This window comes from Phocoena phocoena, chromosome 3 (assembly GCF_963924675.1).
Source record: "Phocoena phocoena chromosome 3, mPhoPho1.1, whole genome shotgun sequence".
Classification (NCBI taxonomy): domain Eukaryota; kingdom Metazoa; phylum Chordata; class Mammalia; order Artiodactyla; family Phocoenidae; genus Phocoena; species Phocoena phocoena.
The window spans coordinates 13,950,251-13,977,504 of record NC_089221.1 but is presented as its reverse complement, the minus strand read 5'-3'; the positions used below and the strand labels follow the sequence as shown (position 1 = coordinate 13,977,504).

The 27,254-nt window shown below is 39.2% G+C and overlaps 1 pseudogene; it reads left to right on the top strand.

Annotated features, from left to right (window-relative positions):
* Window positions 1-396: 396 nt before the first annotated feature.
* Window positions 397-26,033, top strand: LOC136120110 (small ribosomal subunit protein eS17-like; annotated as a pseudogene).
* Window positions 26,034-27,254: the final 1,221 nt, after the last annotated feature.

Below are 27,254 nucleotides of genomic sequence, written 5' to 3'. Positions count from 1 at the left end.
GAGGCCGGCACACCAGTTTAATGGGCTGTGTGATATTTTTTTAGCATCTCCCGGTGACAGACAGAGAGCTTGCCGGTGAGGGCATTCTTCCTGTGTTGGCGGTTTACAGGATGCATGCAAGAGAGGGACGAGAAGGATGAGAAGATTAAAGTCCCGTGACTCATTTTTATCCTCATGATATACTCTTATGACATGTATATGATCAGCATTTTGGAGCTGAAGAAACCGAGACGTGGTTCAGATAATTTTCTAAACTGCCACACTGTTCCTGACCCCGTGCAACAACCCCCAAGCCCCCCGGATACGCTTAGCTTTGCCTGTTTCCTGGGACTTGGCCACCAGCTCAGTGGAGAGACCCGCTGAGCCTCCATTCCTGGTGGGGTGGGCGCGCCGGGGATGCTGGCCTTGGGCATGGCCTCCATGATGCCTCTGAAGGAAGAGCTGCCCCTGCGTCGAAGGTCAGCTTGGCTTAGCCGTGGTCCTGCTTCCTCCCATCACCCCTGGGCTCAGATGAGGCGCTGTACTGTAGGCAATGCAATATGGCTGCTCCAGCAGTTGCCCAGCACAGCCAGGTCATGCTGCTCACGTGTGGGACAGTCAGTGTTGCCGCGGGTAAAGTGAGGGATAGGACACAAATAGGAGCTGAAAAAATAAATTCCTCTCCTCTGGTGGATGGATCTGAGGCTCAGGGTTTCTACATGGCATATTTGGATGGCATCCTGTGCTGGGAACTAGCTGTCTCTGCAGCATACGTACCACCTTCAATTTGTTTCTCATTGTTTCTCCCTTATTCCTACTGCCTTGTGGTGGGACCTCCCAAGGAAGCCGTAGCACACAGCTCTGCCTCAACTTCTGTTTTCAAAAGTGTCCTGGACCAGGACACTTACCTAGGAGGCAGCAGAGTTTGTAGCAGAAGTCCTCTTTTTGAGTACTCTCTATGTGTCATGCACCAAGCTAAGTTCTAGGAAGGTAAAATAAACCAAGAAAATATGACCCCTTCCTTCGGGGGGTACAGATCCAGGTTTTCCCATCTCCTGGTGCTCTGTTCTTTCTAGACTACAGCATAGTGATTGCAATGGATGATTTGTTTCTAAAAACTGGATGGAATGTTTCACCAGATGCATCCTACTGTAGAAAGTGAACTCCTCCTGTCACACTTTTGTTTTCTGAGTGGATTTTATGTGAGAGTATAATATGCTCTTTCTGTGTATATGAAACAGAAAGAGAGCAGCAAACAATATACCTCACAAAAATAATTTACTTCAAATGGGCTTTTTTTTTTTTTAGAAAACATGCTCTATGTTCACTCCTTTGAATCTGACACACCTTGTAGTTATTGAGGTTATTAGCCACTCTACAATGAATGACCACATATGCAGCCTTCTAATTCCCTTGTCTCCTATATGTGTCATTATTTATATTCCATTCATTCATTCATTCATTCATTCACAGAGAAATGGTTGTAGCACTGAATTTGACAAAATAAAACATTGACTTCTGGTATAATCTTAGTCTCTGGTGAAGAAGAAGCCTGCTTTGAACAATGAAGTTGGACACTTGGGAGGATTCAAAGTTGGCACAGAATGGGTCATAGGGATCATCATATTACACAAGAAGAAACCGAGTCCCGGAGAGGGTAGAGGGATTCTCCGGCATCAGTGATAGAGCTGGGGCTCAAGCAGCATCACGCCCTTTTACCATCGTGATGTTTGGGAACTCGTTTCTTTATCAGAAAACACAATTCCTATTTAGGTATGGAAGTATTCATCCAGCTCCTGCAATCCCCTCTTAAGAGTGAACAACTGGGATGAAGCCTACTTCTTAAAGAAAAGGCCATAACCTTGGAGTTACACATTTCTGAAGAAAGCATTCCTCTTTGCAATTGCCACACAAGAATTTGGGAACAGCTGTAGTATAAGCAACAGTGTAAAGTGTCTTCTCTCCTACTCCAACGGCAAAGCCAAGACTATGTTTGCTAAATTTTCTAGGTGATTTCCCCTGCTTTACATTTTGTCCAGATTAAAAATGTCCAGAATACCCCACATGCAATTTTGCAGAACTGATAATATTTAACACTGCTAACATCTTGGTAATCATTACTTTGAAAATGTGCACCTAAATGCTGGCCCTGAACAAGGGAAAATGTTTGCCTTATTAGGCTGTGTAGTGGATTTCAAAGTGATTGATCCACTGGGAAAGAGTTTATATGAAATTATTCCGCTCTTTTTTTTTAAAGTGAATTTTTGAAATTTGCTACATAAGGATAATAAAATGAACTCCAATGAGATTAATTTAGTATAATGCTTTCTAGAATTAAATCTCAACTTAAGACCAGTGCTGCAAATATGAGTCAGCAACTAAATTAAATATGTTTTAACTAGGCTTTAATAGTCTACAAGGAAAACCCATGCTGGAACCAGGAGCTCAGGTAGTATATCAATGAAACATCTCTCCTATGATATCAAACTATAAAACGGAAACATTTGTTGAAGCGTTGATAAAAATCTAAATATGTTGCCTTCTTACTTTTTAAACATATTCTTTCCCTAACCCCTGCAATTTTAAATATTTGCTGTTTTAGTGAGAACATTCAGGGGAATATCTCCATAGTTAGTATGGAGTAGTTAAAAGAGCCCTAGACTTTGATTTAAGGGTTCTAATTCCAATTCTATAATAAAACGGCTGCTTGACAGAACCACTTAATCTGTTTCAGTATCTGTCAAGTGAGGGGTTTAGTCTACTCAACAATGTCTGTGTTTCCTGTCTCATTCAATGACTCAAGTGAGTATCAATGTGAACATTTAGCCCTTGCTGTGATTTTTACCATCACATATTTGGAGATAGTGGCTTAAGTTCCTTTGAGAAATAATGTTGTACAAGGAATTAATTTTACAGATACTCATGTGTAACAATCAATAGTGGCCCTTGAATTACTGAAAGCCAATCAGATTTTAAACCATTTAGACACTTCATATTCTTAAAATATGGTAATACATATCTTCCTAGGAGGCATTTCTAAGTGAAAGGAAATATTGAATGTCTATAATATTTTCCAATTAGTGAAGAAAGACATGTGGCCTCTTGTGGTTTACCACACTCAGGTGAAAAGCTTAGGTGGATAAAGTGTTCATTTGGAGTATACTTCATAGTACAGCTTTCTAAATTTGCATGCATTCAGTCAAAGATTTTGCAGTCAAAGAACAAATATCTTCCAAGAGCAAATATCTTCCTGTCAAATAAAAGATGATATAAATATCACATTTGTCTATTGACCAACTCTGTGAGTTAGACTGAAGTCATATTTATATTCGAACTTCACAGTTATTTTAAAAACTGAGTTTCAGAGGGTTTAATCACCTCTGGCAATTTTACACAGCACTTCAAATGGATCAGAATCTAAGTCTTTTAGTCAGTTACTCTATTCATTACATCACAGGTTCTCTGAGTTGCCTAAAAGGAGAAAAATCATCATTTATGGAAGGTAAGAAGTGCCACCGTAAATGGATAAAGGGAGTTACAAAACAAGAGCAGACTGTTTGTCCAAGGGAACCAGGGGAATTTGGAACTATGCAAATAATTTCTCTCACATATAATTGCTCTTGTTTCTCTAGTCCTTATTAGATATGGAAGTTAACTATTGAAAAGACAGGTTGAAAAAGTAGCTTTTATAAGCAAAGTTAATGCTTGAATTAGGCAATGGAAGCTAATAAAAGCTCAACTGTTGAGGGAAGTGCTTTTCTGCTCCATACCTAGAATGCAGAGCAAGAGACAATGCATCAGTGAAGTGAAGATGCCAGTGGGGACGGTGGTCATTGATGGAAAGCTCAAAGGGCAACTGAATAAAACCTGAATAAAAATAATTTGATTCAGGGCTTCCCTGGTGGCGCAGTGGTTGAGAGTCTGCCTGCCGATTCAGGGGACGCGGGTTCGTGCCCCAGTCTGGGAAGATCCCACATGCCACGGAGCAGCTAGGCCCGTGAGCCATGGCCGCTGAGCCTGCACGTCCAGAGCCTGCGCTCCACAGCAGGAGAGGCCACGACAGCGAGAGGCCCGCGTACCGCAAAAAAAAAAAAAAAATTGATTCAAACTTATGTAGATTAGAAAACAGAGAGTCACTAGATATTTAATTATGTATTCCAAGTCAGAAAAAATATCAATAACTGATTGCAGAACAAATACAGTCTGTTTGCCATATTAGAATTTTTCCAGATAAGAAGAAACAACTTATCTTTGTATGATTAAATGTTCATTAACACTCATTAACAAGAGACACAGTTGAATCATCAGCGAACTGATTACTTGAAAAATAAATGCAAAGATTTCATTTCTTTGTTCCACTATTTTGCCTTTTGGGAAATTTCCTTAAGAATGTATTATTTTCAAATTTTTAATCTGTATTTAGCTATAAGAAATGTTAACAAAAGGAGTATAAGGCAGTGATTCTCAACCCTGGATGTCCATTGGGCAATTCAAGTGTACAGACAGGGTGGAGAACTCCAGTTGTAGTTAGAAGGTCATGGACCCTAAAGTCAGAAGAGTTGAGTGTGAAAACTAGTTCTCAAATATATTAATTTAACTTAATGAATGAAAAAACATTAGATTAATCTTACTAATCTATTGTCTATAACATTTGAATTATACTCCTTACCCAGGGGTGGTACAGGTGTGCTGCAGCTCACGTAATTTGGGGGACCTCTTTGAGAAAAAGAATATAAAAATAAATTACCTTTGCAAATACTAGAAAACTGTACATCCAAATGAACACAAGGCTAAATGTCAACACCTTCACAGTAAATCTCACTCTGACTATACTATCAAGTTACTGATGGTGTCTTGTTGAAGAGTGGCTATAAGATTGCATTACGGGGGGGGGGAGCTTCAAGATGGTGGAAGAGTAAGACGTGCAGATCACCTTCCTTCCACAGATACACCAGAAATACATCTACACGTGGAACGTCTCCTACAGAACACCCACTGAACGCTGGCAGAAGACCTCAGACCTCCCAAAAGGCAAGAAACTCCCCACGTACCTGGGTAGGGCAAAAGAAAAATGAAAAAACAAGAGACAAAGAACAGGGATGGGACCTGCACCAGTGGGAGGGAGCTGTGAAGGAGGAAAGGTTTCCACACACTAGGAAGCCCCTTCACGGGCGGAGACTGCGGGTGGCGGAGGGAGGAAGCTTCAGAGCCGTGGAGGAGAGCACAGCAACAGGGATGCAGAGGGCAAAGAGAAGAGATTCTCGCACACAGGATAGGTGCCGACCGGCACTTACCAGCCTGAGAGGCTTGTCTGCTCACCCACCGGGGCGGGCAGGGCTGGGAGCTGAGGCTTGGGCTTCGGTCGGAGCTCAGGGAGAGGACTGGGGTTGGCAGAGTGAACACAGCCTGCAGGGGGTTAGTGCACCACGCCTAGTCGGGAGGGGGTCTGGGAAATAGTCTGGACCTGCCGAAGAGGCAAGAGGCCATTGTTTCGGGTGTGCCAGGAGAGGGGATTCAGGGCACCTCCTTAAAGAGCTCCAGAGACGGGCGCGAGCTGTGGCTATCAGCGCGGACCCCAGAGACGGGCATGAGATGTTAAGGCTGCTGCTGCCGCCACCAAGAAGCCTGTGTGCGAGCACAGGTCACTCTCCACGCCTCCCCTCCCGGGGCCTGTGCAGCCCACCACCACCAGGGTCCCATGATCCAGGGACAACTTCCCCAGGAGAACGCACGGCGCGCCTCAGGCTGGTGAAACGTCACGCCGGCCTCTGCCGCCGCAGGCTCGCCCCGCCCTCCATGCCCCTCCCTCCCCCCGGCCTGAGTGAGCCAGAGCCCCCGAATCAGTGGCTTCTTTAACCCCGTCCTGTCTGAGCGAAGAACAGATGCTCTCCCACGACCAACATGCAAAGGCGGGGCCAAATCCAAAGTTGAGCCCCGGGAGCTGTGCGAACAAAGAAGAGAAAGGGAAATCTCTCCCATCAGCCTCAGGAGCAGCGGATTAAATCTCCACAGTAAACTTGATGTACCCTGCATCTGTGGAATACCTGAATAGAAAACGGATCATCACAAATTGAGGAGGTGGACTTTGGGAGCAACGATATATGTGTATTTTTCCCTTTTCCTCTTTTTGTGAATGTGTATGTGTACACTTCTTTGTGTGCTTTTGTCTGTATAGCTTTGCTTTTACCATTTGTCCTAAGGTTCTGTCTGTCCGTTTCTTGTTTTGTTTTTTTTTAATGTAGTTTTTATTGCTTATTATCATTGGTGGATTTGGTTTTTGGTTTGGTTGCTCTCTTCTTTCTTTTTCTTTATATTACATTAAACATTTTTAAAAAATAATTATTTTTTAGTTTAATAACATTTCATTTCATTTCATTTTCCTTCTTCCTTCCTTCCTTCCTTCCTTCCTTCCTTCCTTCCTTCCTTCTTTCCTTCCTTCCTTCCTTTCTTTCTTTCTTTCTTTCTTTCTTTCTTTCTTTCTTTCTCCCTTTTATTCTGAGCTGTGTGGATAACAGGGTTTTGGTGCTCCAGCCGGGTGTCAGAGCTGTGCCTCTGAGGTGGGAGAGCCAAGTTCAGAAAAGTGGTACAGCAGAGACCTCAAAGTTCCACATAATATCAAATGGCAAAAATCTCTGAGAGATCTCCATCTCAACACCAAGACCCAGCTCCACTCAACGACCAGCAAGCTACAGTGCTGAACACCCTATGCCAAACAACTAACAAGACAGGAACACAACCCCACCCATTAGCAAAGAGGCTGCCTAAAATCATAATAAGTTCACAGGCACCCCAAAACACCCCACCAGATGCGGACCTGTCCACCAGAAAGCCAAGATCCAACCTCATCCACCAGAACACAGACACTAGTCCCCTCCACCAGGAAGCCTACACAACCCACTGAACCAACCTTAGCCACTACGGGCAGACACCAAAAACAACGGGAACTACGAACCTGCAGCCTGTGAAAAGGAGACCACAAACACAGTATGTTAAACAAAACGAGAAGACAGAGAAACTCACAGCAGATGCAGGAACAACATAAAAACCCACCAGACCTAACAAATGAAGAGGAAATAGGCAGTCTACCTGAAAAAGAATTCAGAATAATGTTAGTAAAGATGATCCAAAATCTTGGAAATAGAATGGAGAAAATACAAGAAACATTTAACAAGGACCTAGAAGAACTAAAGAGCAAACAAATAATGATGAACAACACAATAACTGAAATAAAAAATTCTCTAGAAGGGATCAATAGCAGAATACCTAAGGCAGAAGAACTGACAAGTGATCTGGAAGATAAAATAGTGGAAATAACTACTGCAGAGCAGAATAAAGGAAAAAGAATGAAAAGAATTGAGGACAGTCTCAGAGACTTCTGGGACACCATTAAACACACCAACATTCGACTTATAGGGGTTTCAGAAGAAGAGAAAAAGAAAGGGACTGAGAAAATATTTGAAGAGATTATAGTTGAAAACTTCCCTAATATGGGAAAGGAAATAGTTAATCAAGTCCAGGAAGCACAGAGAGTCTCATACAGGATAAATGCAAGGAGAAACATTCCAAGACACATATTAATCAAACTATCAAAAATTAAATACAAAGAAAAAATATTAAAAACAGCAAGGGAAAGACAACAAATAACATAGAAGCGAACTCCCATAAGGTTAACAGCTGATCTTTCAGCAGAAACTCTGCAAGCCAGAAGGGACTGGCAGGACATATTTAAAGTGATGAAAGGGAAAACTCTACAACCAAGATTACTCTACCCAGCAAGGATCTCATTCAGATTTGAGAGAGAAATTAAAACCCTTACAGACAAGCAAAAGCTAAGAGAATTCAGCACCACCAAACCAGCTTTACAACAAATGCTAAAGGAACTTCTCTAGGCAGGAAACACAAGAGAAGGAAAAGACCTACAAAAACAAACCCAAAACAATTAAGAAAATGGTAATAGGAACATACATATAGATAATTACCTTAAATGTAAATGGATTAAATGCTCCCACCAAAAGACATAGACTGGCTGAATGGGTACAAACACAAGACACGTATATATGCTATCTACAAGAGACCCACTTGAGACCTAGGGACACATACAGATTGAAAGTGAGGGAATAGAAAAAGATATTCCATGCAAATGGAAATCAAAAGAAAGCTGGAGTAGCAATTCTCATGTCACACAAAATAGACTTTAAAACAAAGAGTATTAAAACAGAAAAGAAAGACACTACATAATGATCAAGGGATCAATCCAAGAAGAAGATATAACAATTTTAAGTAATTATGCACGCAACATAGGAGCACTTCAATATATAAGGCACATACTAATAGCCATAAAAGGGGAAATCAACAGTAACACATTCATAGTAGGGGACTTTAACACCCCACTTTCACCAACGGACAGATCACCCAAAATGAAAATAAATAAGGAAACACAAGCTTTAAATGATACATTAAAAAAGATGGACTTAATTGATATTTATAGGCCATTCCATCCAAAAACAACAGAATACACTTTCTTCTCAAGTGCTCATGGAACATTCTCCAGGATAGACCATATCTTGGGTCACAAATCAAACCTCGGTAAATTTAACAAAATTGAAATCATATCAAGTATCTTTTCTGACTACAATCCTATGAGACTAGATATCAATAACAGGAAAAAAAAATCTTTAAAAAAATACAAACACATGGAGGCTAAACAATACACTACTTAATAACCAAGAGATCACTGAAAAAATCAAGAGGAAATAAAAAAATAGCTAGAAACAAATGACAATGAAAACACACGACCCCAAACCTATGGGATTCAACAAAAGCAGATCTAAGAGAGAAGTTTATAGCAATACAATCCTATCTTAAGAAACATCTCAAATAAACAACCTAACCTTACACCTAAAGCAATTAGAGAAAGAAGAACAAAAAAACCCCAAAATTGGCAGAAGGAAAGAAACCATAAAGATCAGAGCAGAAGTAAATGAAAAAGAAATGAAGGAGACAATAGCAAAGATCAATAAAACTGAAAGCTAGTTCTTTGAGAAGATAAACAAAATTGATAAACCATTAGCCAGACACATCAAGAAAAAAAGGGAGAAGACTCAAATCAATAGAATTAGAAATGAAAAAGGAGAAATAACAACTGACACTGCAGAAATACAAAGGATCATGAGAGATTACTGCAAGCAACTCTATGCCAATAAAATGGACAACCTGGAAGAAATGGACAACTTTTTAGAAGAGCACAACCTTCCAAGACTGAACCAGGAAGAAATGGAAAATATGAACAGACAAATCACAAGCACTGAAATTGAAACTGTGATGAAAAATGTTCCAAAAACAAAAGCACAGGACTAGATGGCTTCACAGGCAAATTCTATCAAACATTTAGAGATGAGCTAACACCTATCCTTCTCAAACTCTTCCAAAAGATAGCAGAGGGAGGAACACTCCCAAACTCATTCTACGAGGTCACCATCACCCTGATACCAAAACCAGAGAAAGATGTCACAGAGAAAGAAAACTACAGGCCAATATCACTGATGAACATAGATGCAAAACTCCTCAACAAAATACTAGCAAACAGAATCCAACAGCACGTTGAAAGGATCATACACTGTGATCAAGTGGGGTTTATCCCAGGAATGCAAGGATTCTTCAATATATGCAAATCAATCAATGTGATACACTATATTAAAAAATTGAAGAATAAAAACCATATGATCATCTCAATAGATGCAGAAAAAGCTTTTGACAAAATTCAATACCTATTTATGATAAAAACCCTCCAGAAAGTAGGCATGAAGGAACGTACCTCAACATAATAAAGGCCATATATAACAAACCCACAGCCAACATCATCCTCAATGGTGAAAAACTGAAACAATTTCCACTAAGATCAGGAACAAGACAAGGTTGCCCACTCTCACCGCTATTATTCAACATTTTTGGAAATTTTAGCCACAGCAGTCAGAGAAGAAAAATAAATAAAAGGAATCCGAATCAGAAAACAAGAAGTCAAGATGTCATTGTTTGTAGATGAAATGATACTATACATAGAGAATCCTAAAGATGCCACCAGAAAACTACTAGGGCTAATCAATGAATTTGGTAAAGTTGCAGGATACAAAATTAATGCACAGAAATCTCTTGCATTCCTATACACTAATGATGAAAAATCTGAAAATGAAATTAAGAAAACACTCCCATTTACCATTGCAACAAAAAGAATAAAATACCTAGGAATAAACCTACCTGGAGACAAAAGACCTGTATGCAGAAAACTATAAGACACTGATGAAAGAAATTAAAGATGATACCAACAGATGCAGATATATACCATGTTCTTGGATTGGAAGAATCAACATTGTGAAAATGAGTATACTGCCCAAAGCAATCTACAGATTCAATGCAATCCCTATTAAAGTACCACTGACATTTTTCACAGAACTAGAACAAAAAATTTCACAATTTGTATGGAAACACAAAAGACCTTGAATAGCCACAGCAATCTTGAGAAAGAAATTCGGAGCTGGAGGAATCAGGCTCCCTAATTTCAGACTATATTACAAAGCTATAGTAATCAAGATAGTATGGTACTGGCACAAAAACAGAAACATAGATCAATGGAACAGGATAGAAAGCCCAGAGATAAACTCATGCACCTACGGTCAACTAATCTATGACAAATGAGTCAAGGATATACAATGGAGAAAAGACAGTCTCTTCAACAAATTTTGCTGGGAAAACTGGACAGCTACATGTAAAAGAATGAAATTAGAACACTCCCTAACACCATACACAAAGATAAACTGAAAATGGATTCGAGACCTAAATGTAAGAGTGGACACTATAAAACTCTTAGAGGAAAACATAGGAAGAACACTCTGACATAAATCACAGCAAGATCTTTTTTGATCCACCTCCTAGAGAAATGGAAATAAAACCAAAAATAAACAAATGGGACCTAATGAAACTTCAAAGCTTTTGCACAGCAAAGGAAACCATAATCAAGACCAAAAGACAACCCTCAGAATGGGAGAAACTATTTACAAATGAATCAATGGACAAAGGATTAATATCTGAAATATATAAACAGCTCATGAAGCTCAATATTAAAGAAACAACCAACCCAATCCAAAAATGGGCAGACGACCTAAATAGACATTTCTCCAAAGAAGATATACAGATTGCCTACAAACACATGAAAGAATGCCCAACATCATTAATCATTAGAGAAATGCAAATCAAAACTACAATGAGATATCATCTCACACCTGTCAGAATGGCCATTATCAAAAAATCTACAACCAATAAATGCTGGAGAGGGTGTGGAGGAAAGGGAACCGTCTTGCACTGTTGGTGGGAATGTAAATTGATACAGCCACTATGGAGAACAGTATGGAGGTTCCTTAAAAATCTAAAAATAGAATGACCATACAACACAGCAATCCCAGTACTGGGCATATATCCTGAGAAAACCATAATTCAAAAAGAGTCGTGTACCACAATGTTCATTGCAGCTCTATTTACAGTAGCCAGGACATGGAAGTAACCTAAGTGTCCATTGACAAGTGAATGGATAAAGAAGATGTGGCACATATATACCAGGAATATTACTCAGCCATAAAAAGAAACGAAATTGAATTATTTGTAGTGTGGTGGATGGACCTAGAGTCTGTCATACAGAGTGAAGTAAGTCAGAAAGAGAAAAACAAATACCGTATGCTAACCCATATATATGGAATCTAAAAAAAAAGGTCATGAAGAACCTAGGGGCAAGACGGGAATAAAGACGAAGACCTACTAGAGAATGGACTTGACATGGGGAGAGGGGTGGGTAAGCTGGGACAAAGTGAGAGAGTGACATGGACATATATACACTACCAAATGTAAAATAGATAGCTAGTGGGAAGCAGCCACATAGCACAGGGAGATCAGCTCGGTGCTTCGTGACTGCCTAGAGGGGTGGTATAGGGAGGGTGGGAGGGAGGGAGATGCAAAAGGGAAGAGATAATGGGGATATATGTATATGTATATGTATAGCTGATTCACTTTGTCCTAAAGCAGAAACTAACATACCATTGTAAAGCAATTATACTCCAATAAAGATGTTAAAAAAAAAAAGATTGCATTATAGCTTTACAGAACTTTGTGGGGTATTGCTGTGACAGTAGAAAACCAGAAGGAGGAGGTGTTGGTCGTGACATTTGTAGAGGAGATGGAGTTTATTGTACAGTTTATAGGCTAGAGGAGAATTGACTCTTGCTGAACATATGGTGTCTCCATCATTAGTACATATATGTTGAATGTTTTTTCCCTAATATTTTATAATCAAGAGATAATCACTGACTGTTAGCTTTTCTATTGTTCCAGTAGCTTCCTTTAGGAGTAAAAGATGTCATCCTTGAAATCACTCTCAGAGTTAGGAATGTACAACTTAGATCTGGAACAAGGAAAGTTTCTAGCTTACATAGAAATGATATATTTATAAATATAACGTAAAAATCCCCTCTGACACTACTTATGTAATGTTCCCTTTCTATATCGTGGAGATCTCTTCTATTCACATGGCTACATCAGCCACATATATCTTTTTTTCTCATTTTATATATACCTTGGTTGCACATTCATTTCACGTGCTGATGAAACCCAAATATCAGTCTATAGTCCTCTCTCCTGAGTGCAGGATATATACAAATGCCTATCAGACCTCACATTTCACCTCATACCTCATCAATTCACAACTGCAAGCATAGTAACTCCCTAGTCCCCTAGTGGGACCTCATCTTAGTGAAGGACATACTATCCACACAGCCATCTGAGCAGGAAACCTTAGAATCAGCTAGACTCCTTCCTCTTCCTCACCCCTGATGTTGGATCAGTCACTGTGTCCTATGGACTCTGACCCGGTATCCATATGTATTCCTTTCTCTGTTCTCCACTGTCTCTAATCTTGATCAGGACCTCATCGTCTTGCACTAAACTACTGTGATATCTGATGAACAGGTCCACCCTCCCTCAAATGCATGATCAGAGTATCCTTTGCACATTGCAGATTTGATCATGTTTGCAGTCCTTCAGTAACTTCCTGTTTTCGAAGATAAATTCCTCAGGAGGATGCCACATTCGGATGTGATCTGTGATCTACCCTGACCCCTCTGCCCCTTTCCCCCACCTCTGCATTTCTCTTTGGTCCAATATGGAGGAGCCTCTTATAGTTCTTTAAATGCAAGCTTTCTTGTTTCTGTGCCTTTGGCCATGCTGCTTTCCTGGCTTCTTTGGCTGCTTCTTCTGCATACAACACATGTGCACCCTTCTGGGCTCAGAATAGGTATCACGTCTTCATAGAAGCTTCCCTGGCCTCTCTCCACATCCAGGCTGAGATAGCGGCTTCTTTGCTGGGAATGGGAGAAGAGAGAAGATACAGCAAATTTAAATGACTCATATGAAAGAGAAGAGAAAAATGAGGCAGGATACTAGGATCATATAGTTTCAACTCAGTATAGGATACCTGTGACAGAGCGTGGTAAAACCTATCTGAACTCTCACTTAGCGTCCTCAGCTTCCTGCCTAGCTTAGGAAAGAATGACAAATATCAGTGTTTTGAATTAGATTCTTGTTCTCATTTAGTTTTATCTATTTCCTCAGCACAGTTTTTAAGATTTTCATGATTGTCATATCATTTAGAGATTGGGCCAATCTCTAAACCTAGTGAGCTACTCTTAAAATCAAAGAATAAAGACAAAACCATGTTTTGAACTCTAATACATTTTGTAAAATTGATATTATTTTTTCCTTAATTGTTTGGTAGAATTCATGAATGAAATTATCTGGAGTTTACTTTGGGAAGGTTTTTGAATACAAATACATGTCTTTAATTATTGTAGGGCTATTTAGATTTTCTGTTTCCTCTTACGCCAGTTTTGGTAATTTGTGTCTTTCAAGGAATTTGCCCTTTAATCTAAATTGTTGAATTTATTGATATAACATGATTCATAAACTTTATTATTCCTTTAATGTCTATGGATCATTACTGATGTTCTTTCTTTCTTTCTTGGTATTGATAATTTGTGCCTTCTCTGTCTTTATCTTAATCAGTTAAGGTAGGGTGTTATCAATTTTGTTAACATTTCAAGGAACCAAATTTTGATTTCATGATTTTCTTTATTTATCAGTTTTCTACTTCACTGATATCCACTCTTACCAGTACTGTTTCCTTCCTTCTGCTTATTTTGGGTTTAGACTTCATTCCCTAGATTCCTAAGGTGAAAGCAGTAACTGTTGATTTTAATCCTTTCCTCTTTTTCATATAGGCAAGTAGAGATATATAATTTCCCCTAAACACTACATCCCAAAAATTTTGATAGTGATATTTTTATTGTCATTCACTTAAGAATATGTTCTAATTTCTTCTTTGAGCAAGGGGTTAAGACATAGATTTCTTAATTTCCAAATATTTGGGAATTTTCTGATATCTATTTTTCAATCATTTTTAATTTAATTTCTTTGTTGTCAGAGAATGTACCCTTCATGATTTCAGTTCTTTAAATTTTTTTGTAATTTGTTTTGTTACATGGCATATGGTCTATATCAATGAATTCTCCATGATCACTTGGGAAAAAATGTGTATTGTGTTAGTTAAGTTATTGATAGTGCTGTTCAAGTCTTCTGTATCCACACAGAGCATTTTGTATATTTATTCTATCATGGAGGAAAGAGTATTGATATCTAAAACTTTAGCTGTGGAATTTCCTATTTCTCCATTCTGTTCCATTAGTTTCTTTCTTCTTGTATTTTGAATTTCTGTGATTAGGTGTATACACATTTATGATTTTCATGTCTTCTTGTTGACCACGTTTTTATTATAGAATGTCCCTCTTTACCTCTAAAAATATTATTTTGTCCTGAAGCCTAATTTGATAGTAATATAGCCAGCCCAACATTTATCTGAATATTTAAGAGGTATACCTTCTTCCATCCCTTTCTCTCTTATAAACAGCATATTGTTTTTTTAAAAATTCAGTCTGATAATCCTTTCCTTTTAATTAGAGTCTAGTGCTATTTGATGCAATTACCAAATAATTGATTGTGTTTAAATATGCCATCTTGTATTCACTATGTTTTTGTCCCATTAGATCTTTTTTCTTTTTTTCTTCCTTTCTTGCATGCTTTTGGATTAAATATTTTTAAAGATACCATTTTATGTCCTCTACTGGTTTTTCAGCTATGCCTCTTCTCTTTTCTTTCTCCTTTAAACTGGTTGCTCTTCAGTTTACAATATTCATTCTTTACTGACATATATATATATATATATATATATATATATATATATATATATATATACTGTATACAAGTATACTTGTAACAGCATACTTCCATTTTTCTCTGGAATTAAGCCACAAGAGAAAATAATTTATATTTATTTACATATTTACTTTTTTGGGAACTCTCCATTCTTTGTGTAGACTGAATTTCCATCTGGAAACATTTTTCGTTTAGTCTGAAGAAATTCTCTTAATATATCTTGTAGTGCTTGCCTGATGATGACAGATTCTTTCTGTATTTGTATGCCTAAAGATGTCTTTATTTTTCCTTCATGTTTGGAGGATATTTACAAGATTTTAGGTTTAGTTTTTCCTTTCAGTACTTTAAAGATGTCAGTTTAATGTAGTCTGGCATACATTGTTTCTAATGAGGTTAGTGGTTGCTCTTTTTATGTTTTTTCTTTCTGACTTCTTTAAAATTTTTTCTCTTTGTGCCTTTATCTATTTTGGAAAAAGTTTTTTCCAAAAAAGCTATCATACTTCAAAACATTCAAAGTTTTTTGAGATCTATCTCATTTTGCTAAAAATAAACAATTTACATTTATATTGACTGACTTTTCTTTTGGTTCTGCATCACATTTTGCTTCCTCTTCACAATGTTTAGTAATGTTTTGTTATATACTGGATACTATGGATGCTATGTTGCTAAAGAGCTGGCTTTTACATTCTTCCTTAATAGAATATTGAATTTTGTTCCAGCAGATAGGTAATTCATTTACTTAAGCTGAACTTATTCAAGGATAATTTTTACTCTTTGTTAGGGACACTTCAGAGTAGTTTTACTGTGGAACTAGATTAGCATGACCTTCCCTGCGTCTCCATTGAATGTCAGGGATATTTAATGAGTTGTCTCCACTCTGGTCAGTACTCAAGTGTCTCCCAGACTAGATGAGTTCTAATAGTTTTTCAACTCAAACTTCCCCAGTAATTTTTCTTTATTTGATAGCGTTTTTTACCCTGCCTTATGGATTCCGCGTTATGCATACACACTTTTGTATTGCACCAAAGAGTAAGGGGAACCACTTGCAGAATTCTGGAACTTCATTTCTGTATGACTCCCTTCTCTTCATTCCTGGTCCACAATTTCCAGCCACCCTTGCAGCCCAGAGCTATGACATCTGCCTTCTCTGCCCAGTGAGACACCTGCACCCTGCTGGGGCTCCCTGCCCCGCCCCCACCCTACCATTTGCAGAATGCCTCCAGGTAGAAGCTTGTATAACTGTGATCTTAAGGCTCCCCTGCTCCCCTTGGGGATCACAGATCTGTGTTGCCTATAGCCTAACATCTAAAAATAATCATTTCCTATATTTTGTTCAGTTTTATAGTTGTCTCTGGTGAGAGGATTAGTCTGGTACAAGTTACTTTGTTATGGCCACAAGCAGAAGACCTCTAACATGTTTTGAAATATCACTTGTGAGGTTGTAGCTCAGCCAGCTTTGCAAGTTTTAAAAATACATTTGTCTTATGAATATTCCATGAAGAACATGTTTTTTTTCTATTTCAGCAATGTTGACTAGACTTTCCCAAGTCCTGAGAAGTAAAGTTTTCACTGTATAAACCTGAGATACCTTCCCAAGGTTTGCCATTTCAAAACTGAAATGGCAAGAAGAAAGAAAAGATCAAAAGTATACAAGCAATTTTATACTCTGCACATCTCAGTGCGATCTTAATGCTGTTTTATAAAAGGCAGAGGGAGATATATTTTTTGAGTTTGGAATGGTTGCCAAGTTGCAAAGAGCAGTAGACTAAATATCAAACGATATTGAGTCTTCTCTTGGTTTTATCACTTTCTAATCATGCGATCTTGGGTAAAGGTGACAGTTTCCTCATCTGTGAAATTATATCTGGTTTGTCTGCTTCATGAGATTAACGTGTGGTTTAGATGTAGTTAAATAGATCAAAAAGGACATTGCAGATGGTAAAACACTATAAATAAAGTGTATTGCTCCTCATACTTTCAGAAAGATGAGATAAATTTATAAGTAAAGAGGGTAATTTCAAGTGCAAAACTTTCTTTTTTAAAAAAATTTATTTATTTAATTAATTTATTTTATATAATTAAATTGGGTCTTCATTGGGTCTTCATTGCTGCATGAGGGCTTTCTCTAGTTGCGGCGAGTGGGGCTACTCTTCGTTGTGGTGCGCAGGCTTCTCGTTGCGGTGGCTTCTCTTGTTGCAGAGCACAGGCTCTAGGTGCGCGGGCTTCAGCAATTGTGGCACTTCGGCTCAGTAATTGTGGCTTGCGGGCTCTAAAGCGCAGGCTCAGTAGTTGTGGTGCATGGGCTTAGTTGCTCCGAGGCATGTGGGATCTTCCTGGACCAGGGCTCGAACCCGTGTCCTCTGCATTGGCAGGTGGATTCTTAACCACTGCGCCACCAGGGAAGCTCTCAAGTGCAAAACTTTCAAAGCAAGGAGGAGGTCAATAATGGAATGAAAATAAGAATTTAGAGAGGATAACTAATTTATTTTTTATTTCTAGTAATTTAATTGAAAATCACGTGTTCTTAGAAGGAAAGCAAATTTTACTCAACTTAGTCAAAATAAGTTTAAATGTGATATTGTAACCTAAATTGAGCTCACTGCTCAAAAGCCAATAAAGAGGCTGGGTTGGTGGAAAGGAAAGTTTGCTTTATTTCAGATGCCAGCAATGTGTGGAGGGGGATGAGGAGGGCAGATACCTGTCCAAAGGTTTACTCCACCCCACACTGACAATCAGGGGGCAAGAGCTTTTATGGACAGAGGAAGGGGGCTACATGCAGAAACAGCAGTCAGCTCTGACAGTCATCATGAGATTGGTCATGTGGTGATCTGATCAGCATCATCTTGATTGTTTTAAGTACAGTTAGTCTTTAGTTCCAGGGTCAGTTTGTTCCCATTTCTTTGAGGCCAGTTCTCAGAACTGTGGCAGCTTATGTCATGTCTACAGCCTGGTCCTCATGTAGTTAACTTCTTCCACCTGGTGGGGGTCTCAGTATCTATAAGACAGCTCACAGGATAGGGTTCAGAATATTATCTATAGCCCTTGAGGAGGAACTAAAGGTCCTTGACTCTGCTTAATGACTAAACTATTATTATTTAGTCTTCTTGTTATCTTTTGTTTCTGCATACCATTTTCTGATTAAACTTGTTCTTTGACTAAACTTTTTCCACAGACAAAAGGCAGGCTGAAGACATGGGTGGCAAGGACCATAGGGTCCTGCTCCATTTCAATATGATCAATTGTTTTTGGTATTTTAATCCCATATCCTATCTTAGTTTTAATTATGGGGGTGTATTCTGGAAATAGCTATTACACTGATAAAATTTCATTGAAGAAAGGCTATCTCAATACCTATGATTTGTCCCAGTAGTTCTGACATAACCATTAATGCTATGTCATCAAATTTTGACCCAAATTCAAAGGGGTGTATTGATGTTCTTAAATAGTGTTTTCCAAAAAGAAAATCATACCTTTGAGAACTTGGAAGATTAAGATTTATCCCCTAGTGTTAAAAATAAACTATTTTCATTTTTTTTCAGCCAAACGGTTACTGCAGAACATCATCAGGGACAGCACTCTTCCTTCCCCAGTTCATGGGCTTATTTACATCAAAATGAACTTGCTTCTCTCAGTAATCTTATAATCATAGAATCACAAGACATGAGATCCAGAAGACACCGCAGACCTGATCTGAACCAAGATTCCATTTTACAGAATTACACACTCTGATGGTGACCAACTCCAGGGAGTCCATGTGTAATGCAGACAGGAAAGTACTGCATACAACATGGAAAAATGTATCAATGCCATGTCCATCCACAACTATAGAGCATATCGTTTTGTTTTCTGGAGTTAATCTATTGATATTTTTGAATGTGTTTGTCATCAGTAGTAAAAAGCACTGCACTCAGTATTTTGGAAAGTTACAAAGGAAGGGAACAACAAAGATTCTTCCCTCAAGTGTCTTATGCTGAGAAGAGCAAGAAAGCCCAGTGCAAGGACATTGCATTATCATTTCTATATATATGAGTTTCGGTCGCTGAATTGAACTTAGTTTCATGAGGGCTTACCATGTACCAGGTTGCAAGGAGTACAAGAATGTAAAAGAGGCAAGAGGGAAGAGATATGGGGATATGTGTATATGTATAGCTGATTCACTTTGTTATAAAACAGAAATTAACATACCATTGTAAGGCAATTATACTCCAATAAAGATGTTTAAAAAAAAAAAGAATGTAAAAGAAGAATGTAAAAATGCCCTCTTGTCCCTTAAAGTTTGGCAGTCATGAAAGATATGCAAACAAAGGTGTGCATTATTAGAAGCAGGTCCTAGATTGATAAATACTGTAATATGAAAGAAAGGAAATAGTAGGAAATGAAGCTAAAGGAGGAAGGCGAGGTAGTAGGGATGAAAAAAAGTGCAGAGATTTGTGAGATATTGGTAACTAAATGGATGTGGTAGGTAAGGGAGTGGAAGGCACCTAAGGTAATAGAGGTTTGTTTGCTTGGGTAAATCGTTATGAGACGTTTCCACTAAACAACAGAGAGAGTACCAAAGAGATGGAGAATGTGTGGCATTGGAAACGGAAACGAGTTTCATTTTTCAACATGTTGACTTCGAGATGTCTGCGAAAAATCCTGGTAGAAATGCCAGGAAGACATTTAGATATATATATAAGCTTAGCCAATAGAAGATATCTAGACTAGAGAAAGTGATTTGGGGGTCTATAACGTTTAAGGTGTAATGCAAACAGTGGGCATAAATGAGGTTACCTGGGAAAAGAGTATAGAGAGAATATTAGTACAAGTAAAGAATCCTGGAGACTGAAATACAAGGGGCCAGTTGAAGTAAGAGGCTTTTAAGAAGAAGGCTGAGAGAGGGCAGTCAGAAAGATAGAAGTCAGCCATGTGCTTCTGCCTGCATGACTGACAGAACCCTGTGTGCTGTAGAATCACCCCTCCCTTATCCCAGGGAAAGTGGATGTTGATTAGACTAAATCAATTGTGGAAATCCCCCTTCCCATTGATATGCATGTGAGGCAGTTCTGGTTAGGAAGAAATAAAGGGAGTCTGAGAGCCGCTATTATTTTCTTGCTCCTAAAGAAAGGAACTTGGCTCATAGGTTTGCCTGGTTTCAGCCTCTCAAGGAAAACCTCTGAGGATGTAGCAACCATCTTGGGATTCTGAAGTAACAGGTGTGAAAGTAAATGCCAACAACTCACTAAGGGCATCAGAGGGGAAAGAGAGAGGTGCCCAATCTGCAAGCAAACGTGGAACTGTGTGCCTCTGCCTAGTTTTTATGTGACAAACTATACCTGCTATGGACTAAATTATGTCCCCTCTCCAAATTCATTTGTTGAAGCTCTAAGTTTCAACGTGACGGTATTTGGAGATAAGATCTTTAGGAGGAAATTAAGGTTAAAAGAGTTAAGTGTGGGGCCTGAATTCCATAGACTGTTGGTCTTATAAGAGGAGGAGAGAGAGATCTCTTGTTTACTCTCTGTGCATGCACAGAGGAAACTCCATGTGAGAATATAGCGAGAAGGTGGCCATATGCAAGACAGGAAAAGAAACTTCACCAGGAACTGAATTGGCTGGCACCCTGATCTGGGACTGCTAGTCTCCAGAACTTTGAGAAAATAAATTTCGGTTATAAGTGACCCAATCTATAATATTTTGCTATGGCAGCCTGAGCTGACTAATACAAGACCCTATATATTGTTGAGAGAGAAAAGACAAAATAAGGAAGGAAGGAGGGAGGGAAGGAAGAGAGGGAAGTCAAGTCAATTAGGAGACAGTGATGTGGAAAACAGGGAAGATAGGTTATTTCCAAAGGATGAAATGGTTGAGAATCTCTAAAGATTTATAAAGAACAAGTCAATAAGTCTTGGAATAATTTCCGAAAATCATTGGTGACCCCAACCATTCAAATGATGTAGGCAATATTGAGATGATGCTAGAACAAAGAATGAATAGGATTTGAGCAAGGGAAATCAAATATTGACAACATTTTCAAAACGTTTGGTTGAAAAGGAAGATAAGGAGGTATCTAAAGAGATACGAGGACAAGGAAGAGTTAATCTTTAGAATGGGAAAATTTTTAAAAAATTATAGGCAGAGGGTCAAGTGTCAGGAAAGAGGAAGAGGTTGAAGATACAGAAAAGAGAGTATTATTTATGGAGAAAGTCTCTGAGAAGATGGGAAGTGGGGCTTCTCTGGTGGCACAGTGGTTGAGAGTCTGCCTGCCGATGCAGGGGACACAGGTTCGTGCCCCGGTCCAGGAAGATCCCACATGCCGTGGAGCGGCTGGGCCGGTGAGCCATGGCCGCTGAGACTGCGCGTCCAGAGCCTGTGCTCCACAACGGGAGAGGTCACAACAGTGAGAGGCCCGCATACCGCAAAAAAAAAAAAAAAAAAAAAAAGTTGGGAAGTGGTAGGCTTCAGAAAAAAGAGGAAGATTTTGACTTGAAGTAGAAAAGACACATTATCTCAGGTCATGGAGGGAAGAAGTGAGGAATGTGTTTATACAAATTAGAGGCAGGAATGGGCAGCTAGAAGCCAGAGAGGTGATGTTATCCTTTGCCCTTAAGTGGGAGAGAATTTTGTTTGTAGAGAATGAAGGGGGTGGGTGTTGGCATGGAAGCAGGAGTGGCCACATTCTACATCCTTGGACATGCTCAAGCAGCTGCCTCTTGGCTGACTGAAGAGTGGAATTAGCCCAAGAATGTGACCCTGTTAAGTCATGCATCTCTTCGCATCCAAGTGAATGAGAGGCCATAGGAGTTGCTTCTATAATTAGGTTAAAGTACACACCACAGGGCCTTATCAAGATTTGCAGTGATTCCAGGAGATACGCTACTGCATAAGCAAGATAAAAAAAAAAAAGTAAAAGATGAATTAATGCATTAAGGATAAAAAGGCAATTTTTGCAAAATTAAAAAAGACATTGTATCTCTAGGGTTTGATATCTTGTGACTTGAATGTATCAGCCTAGTACCTATGGAGTGATGAGCAATGTTTTTTTATTTTTAAATTAAATACATGGATAGTCGTTTGAGCATGATGTGTATGTTCCCAGGCTTCTGGCTCATGTAGACCATTTGCATCTGAGAAACCAGATCTTGTCAGTCCTATTAGCACTCTTAGGAAAGATGGGGAATATAGTGGTCCTTAAAAGGAATCTTGGGCCACTTGATGGAAATATTAAAAAGTGAACATAAGAACTAGACATGATATTATTAACTATTATTTTCTACTGATTTATTAAACAGCAGGAACTACCCAGCTTGGGCCTCTCTTTTTGTACCCCTTGTATTTATTTTGTTATCTGTTGCTGTGTAAAGATTCACATCAAAGCGACAAAAATCGCTTTATTATTTTCTCTCATTGTTCTGGGCGTTGACTAGGTTCAGTTAGGCAGTGTTTGCTTGGGGGTGGGGTTTCTCACGCTATTGCAGCAGATGGTGTTTGGGGCTAGAGTCACCTTGTGACTCACCTAGTCACATGTCAGGAGGTTGATGCTGGCTACTGGCTGGGACCTCAAAAGGAGCTTTAGCCAGAAAGTTAGACCTGACCTCCGTGTGGTCTTGCCACTTCCTCACAGCATGGTGACTAATTTCCAGAACAGTGTCTCAGGAGCTCCAGGTGAAATCCATATAGATTTTCATGTCCTAACCTTGGAAGTTCCATAGCATCAGTTCTGCTGTTGTCAGATTCAAGGGGAGAAACAAAGCCCCTACACCTCTATAAGAGGAGATACAGCATCACACAGGAAGAAGAAATGTGGGATGGGAGCTTTTGTTGCAGTCATTTTGGAAAGTACAATCTGCATACTGCTTGACTGACAGAGCGGCACTCTGTCTAGACCAAAGTCTTAAGGCAAACGCCTTGCATCTCTTCCAGCCCTACTCTGCCCTTTGGGAATTTTGTCTTTGTGCACTTACTAAGGGTGTCTCCGAGGGCCATAAATGGCACCTATGTATGCCATCTCACTAGTTAAATTTGGGATTATTCCTTGTCAGAGACTTCTTTTAAAGCAGAATTTAATTTTTAGAGCAGTTTCAGGTTCACTGCAAAATTGAGTGGAGGTACAGAGATTTCTCATATACCCTCTGCCCTCACACAAGTATAGTCTCCGCTCTTTATCCAATTCTGCATCAGAGTGGTACTTTTGTTACAATTGATGGACATACATTGATGAACCATAATCACCCAAAATTCATAGTTTACATTAGGGTTCACTCTTGGTATTGCACATTCTATGGGTTTGAACTAATGTATCAGATGTATCCACCATTATAATACCATACAGAACAGTTTCACTGCCTTAAAAAGCTTAGTTTTGGGGCTTCCCTGGTGGCGCAGTGGTTGAGAGTCCGCCTGCGGAAGCAGGGGACGCGAGTTCGTGCTCCGGTGCGGGAGGATCCCACGTGCCGCGGAGCGGCTAGGCCCGTGAGCCATGGACGCTGAGCCTGCGCGTCCGGAGCCTGTGCTCCGCAGCGGGAGAGGCCACAGTAGTGAGAGGCCCGCGTACCTCAAAAAATAAAAGTAAAAATAAGTAAATCCTAGTTTTGCCTATTCATCCATCCCTCCCTCCAACCCTTGGCAACCACTGAGACTTTTTAACTAAAGCCCACGGGTTCTTCTATACTGTACACTGTTATCAGAATTATATTTTCTATAAAAAATTCTGAACACTTATTCTCCTGATGAACAATCTCCAATGGATTTTTCCACTGTGTATACATTAAGCTGAAATGCTTCATTTTTTTGGATCCCGTGTTACAATAGTTAAATTAAAGGAAAATTAGTGGATTGACAAATAGTGGTCACTCAAAAACTAGGTTTGGAGATTACAAATATAGCAAAATGGTATTTTTCTTCATCTCCCATTTTTCCACTTCTGGCTGACCTCTTTCTTGGAATATATTACACACCTAGTTCCATTCTCAAGCCCTGGCCCAAATGAGCTAAATTGGCAGAAAGATGTCTTTGGCAAAACTAGAAAAAAGAGAGACATTTCAAGCACAGTAACACCCTAGAGTTGTGCTAAAAGTTTTGTCTTCTCGATCCTTCTTCTTGAAGTTCAGACAAGAAAAGACCATCCTTTTTAACATTGCCTCCAAAATCAGGTCCTACCCCAGATTCACCAAGACTGGAAATCTGATGATTTCAAATAACTAGCAGTCCTGACTGAAGACAGAGAGTAGGAACAGCTAAGATCCTTTGGAGAAGACAAAGGAGTTGATAGTCCTAGAACAAGGGTCCATAAACTATAACCAGTGGTCCAAATCTGGCCTGCCACTTGCTTTTTAAATAAAGTTTTATCAGAACACAGCCACACCATTCATTTACCTATTGTCTATGGGTGCTTTCATTCTTTAACAGCAGCGTTGAGTAACTGTAAAAAAGAATGTTTGACCTGTGAAACTTAAGATATTTAACATCTGGCCTTTTCTTGAAAATGTTTGCTGGCCTCTGATCTAGAAAGCCATGGTGGAGAGAAAAGGTACCAGAAGCTAAAGAGGGGAGACTGGCTTGGGACCCCCTGAGATGGACGCATTACAGGATGAAGTGTTGTCAAGGGGAAACACATGAACTGTTTGGCATCATTTTCTGGATTCTGGATAGTGTTATGGTAGGACGACACATTCTGGAAAGGGAATATATGTATATGTACTTCCAATAATGACAAAAAAATTACAAAAAGATAAGTAAGGCATTCCATCATTTTACAGTTTTATCTCCCACCTCGTCCCATCACACCCTCTATACATCCTTCATTGTAGCCTTTTTCCTAGAATGGAATCCTTGGTGCAAGTTCCTTCTTGGGTCTGTAATGCTCTTCCACTTTGTTGAAGACCTCGGAGCTTCAACTCAATGGTCAACACTCAAAAGGCTTTCCCCAATAATCACATCTCTACCACCCCCAATGAGTCGGAGTTTCCTTTGCGTCACTTGGTACAACTCAGTTTGTACCAGATTATTAGGACATGTCCTCATCTCTTCAACAAGGTATCAGCAACTGGAAGGCAGAAATATGGCGTTTTCTTTGTCTTCATTTTTCAGTTTGATCTTACCAACTCTTCCAATCCCTGTCTTCTCATTAGTACAATGCTTTATAGACTTTAAATATTTATTGACTTGAACATGAGAATTTTGAACATAAAACTTTGTAGTTCTATTCCCCTTCTGGTAGAAATCTAAAGAAAGAATACTTTGGCTCCAGATTATTTTGTGTAGCTGTTCTTGAAAAGCAAAAATTCTCTGAAAAATACTCCAGAGACCTAAAGTCTGTCATCTAATAAAGAAATGAACCTCTTTTACCAAGGACCGCCAATACGGGCCACTTCTGCACCAAAACCATGAAGACGGTGGCCCGGGTCATCGTTGAGAAGTACTACATGCGCCTGGGCAACGACTTGCACACCAACAGCACATGTGAGAGGAGATCGCCATCATTCCCAACAAGAAGCTCCACAACAAGATCTCAGGCTATGTCACACATCTGATGAAGCGGATTCAGAGTGGTCCAGTGAGACGTATCTCCATCAAGCTGCAGGAGGAGGCGAGGGAGAGGAGAGATAATTACGTGCCTGAGGTCTCAGCCCGGGATCAGGAAATCACTGAAGTAGATCCTGACAGTAAGGAAATGCTGAAGCTCTTGGATTTTTGGCAGTCTGTCCAACCTGCAGGTCACTCAGCCTACAGGAGGGATGAATTTCAAAACACCACGTGGAGCCGTTTGAATCTTTCTGCTGTGCTGTAATATTTGCAGTAAGCCTCAGACAAAAACAACAAAAGAAATGGAACCCATGTTCTTAAAGCAGCAGGCTAAATGGAGATTATGTCTGGAGGGAGAAGCCACTGGAGAAGTAGAAGCTGTGGCCCACCCCGCCGTCTAAACCAAGAGGTCAGACCATCCTCCTTGACGGACATCTGCTTTGTGATTCTCCCCTTCAGCCGAGATTAAGCCAGATGGAAGGCTGAGTAAAGGAAGCTTGAATCTATCCTAGCAAGTACATTTTGTGCTAAGGGGGAGAGAGTACTAATTTTGTACTTGGAAAAAAAAAGGATCCCATACAAATATAAAGTAATTTCCTCTCTTCAATGGTGGTTGCCATCATTCCCAAACTGAGGCCATTATTATAGTCTCTCTGGGACTTTGGCACAGGAGAAAGTGACTTAATCGACTGTATTAAAATGTTTTTAGAAAACATCATTTTAGACCTGGACAAATGATAGAAACTTTAAATCCAAGACTATTTTTCTTAATAAGACTAACAGAAACTAAGATAAGGAGAATTATATCACAAAATGTGTTTCTACTGTCTTTGTTGTTCTAAATGCTGGACAGTTTATTGCTATTCCTAGAGTTTAGTCTTATATTGAATGAGTCAGTAAGGGCTAAAATTATAGCACTCAGAAGGATGGATATTAGAGGGATAGTCTTGACAAAAGTAGTTTCAGTAGCAACAGCAAGGGCACTTTGCACTGTTCTTTTTTTTTTTTTTTTAAGTGAGTAAATAGATTTTTCTTTAGAAAGCTTTAATATTTAATGTAAATTTACTTACAATGCTTGGGAGAATGTTTCTTTAATAAAACACATTTTGTTCTTAGGAGTCTACTATTTCAACATTGTTTATTCCCCTCATTGATTGAATCTTAGAATATCCTCTATTATTATTCTAGCTAAGAAGTATAATGCTTATTCTGATGTAAAGAAAGAGGAAAAGAACATATTATTTGCAAAAATAAGGCCCTGAATGGTACTCAGTTGAAGAACATCATATTGGTGTATAAATCAGTGTTCCTGGTTTAACTCAGTGAAGGTAAAGCTTAGCATCTGGGTCACAGCCAAATATCCTTTAAGAGCCATAAAGTACAGACATTAAATTTCCCTTTACTCATATATAAACCTACTGCCTAATGTTAAGAAATTTTCATTGAATTGATGTTCTTCCTCTCAA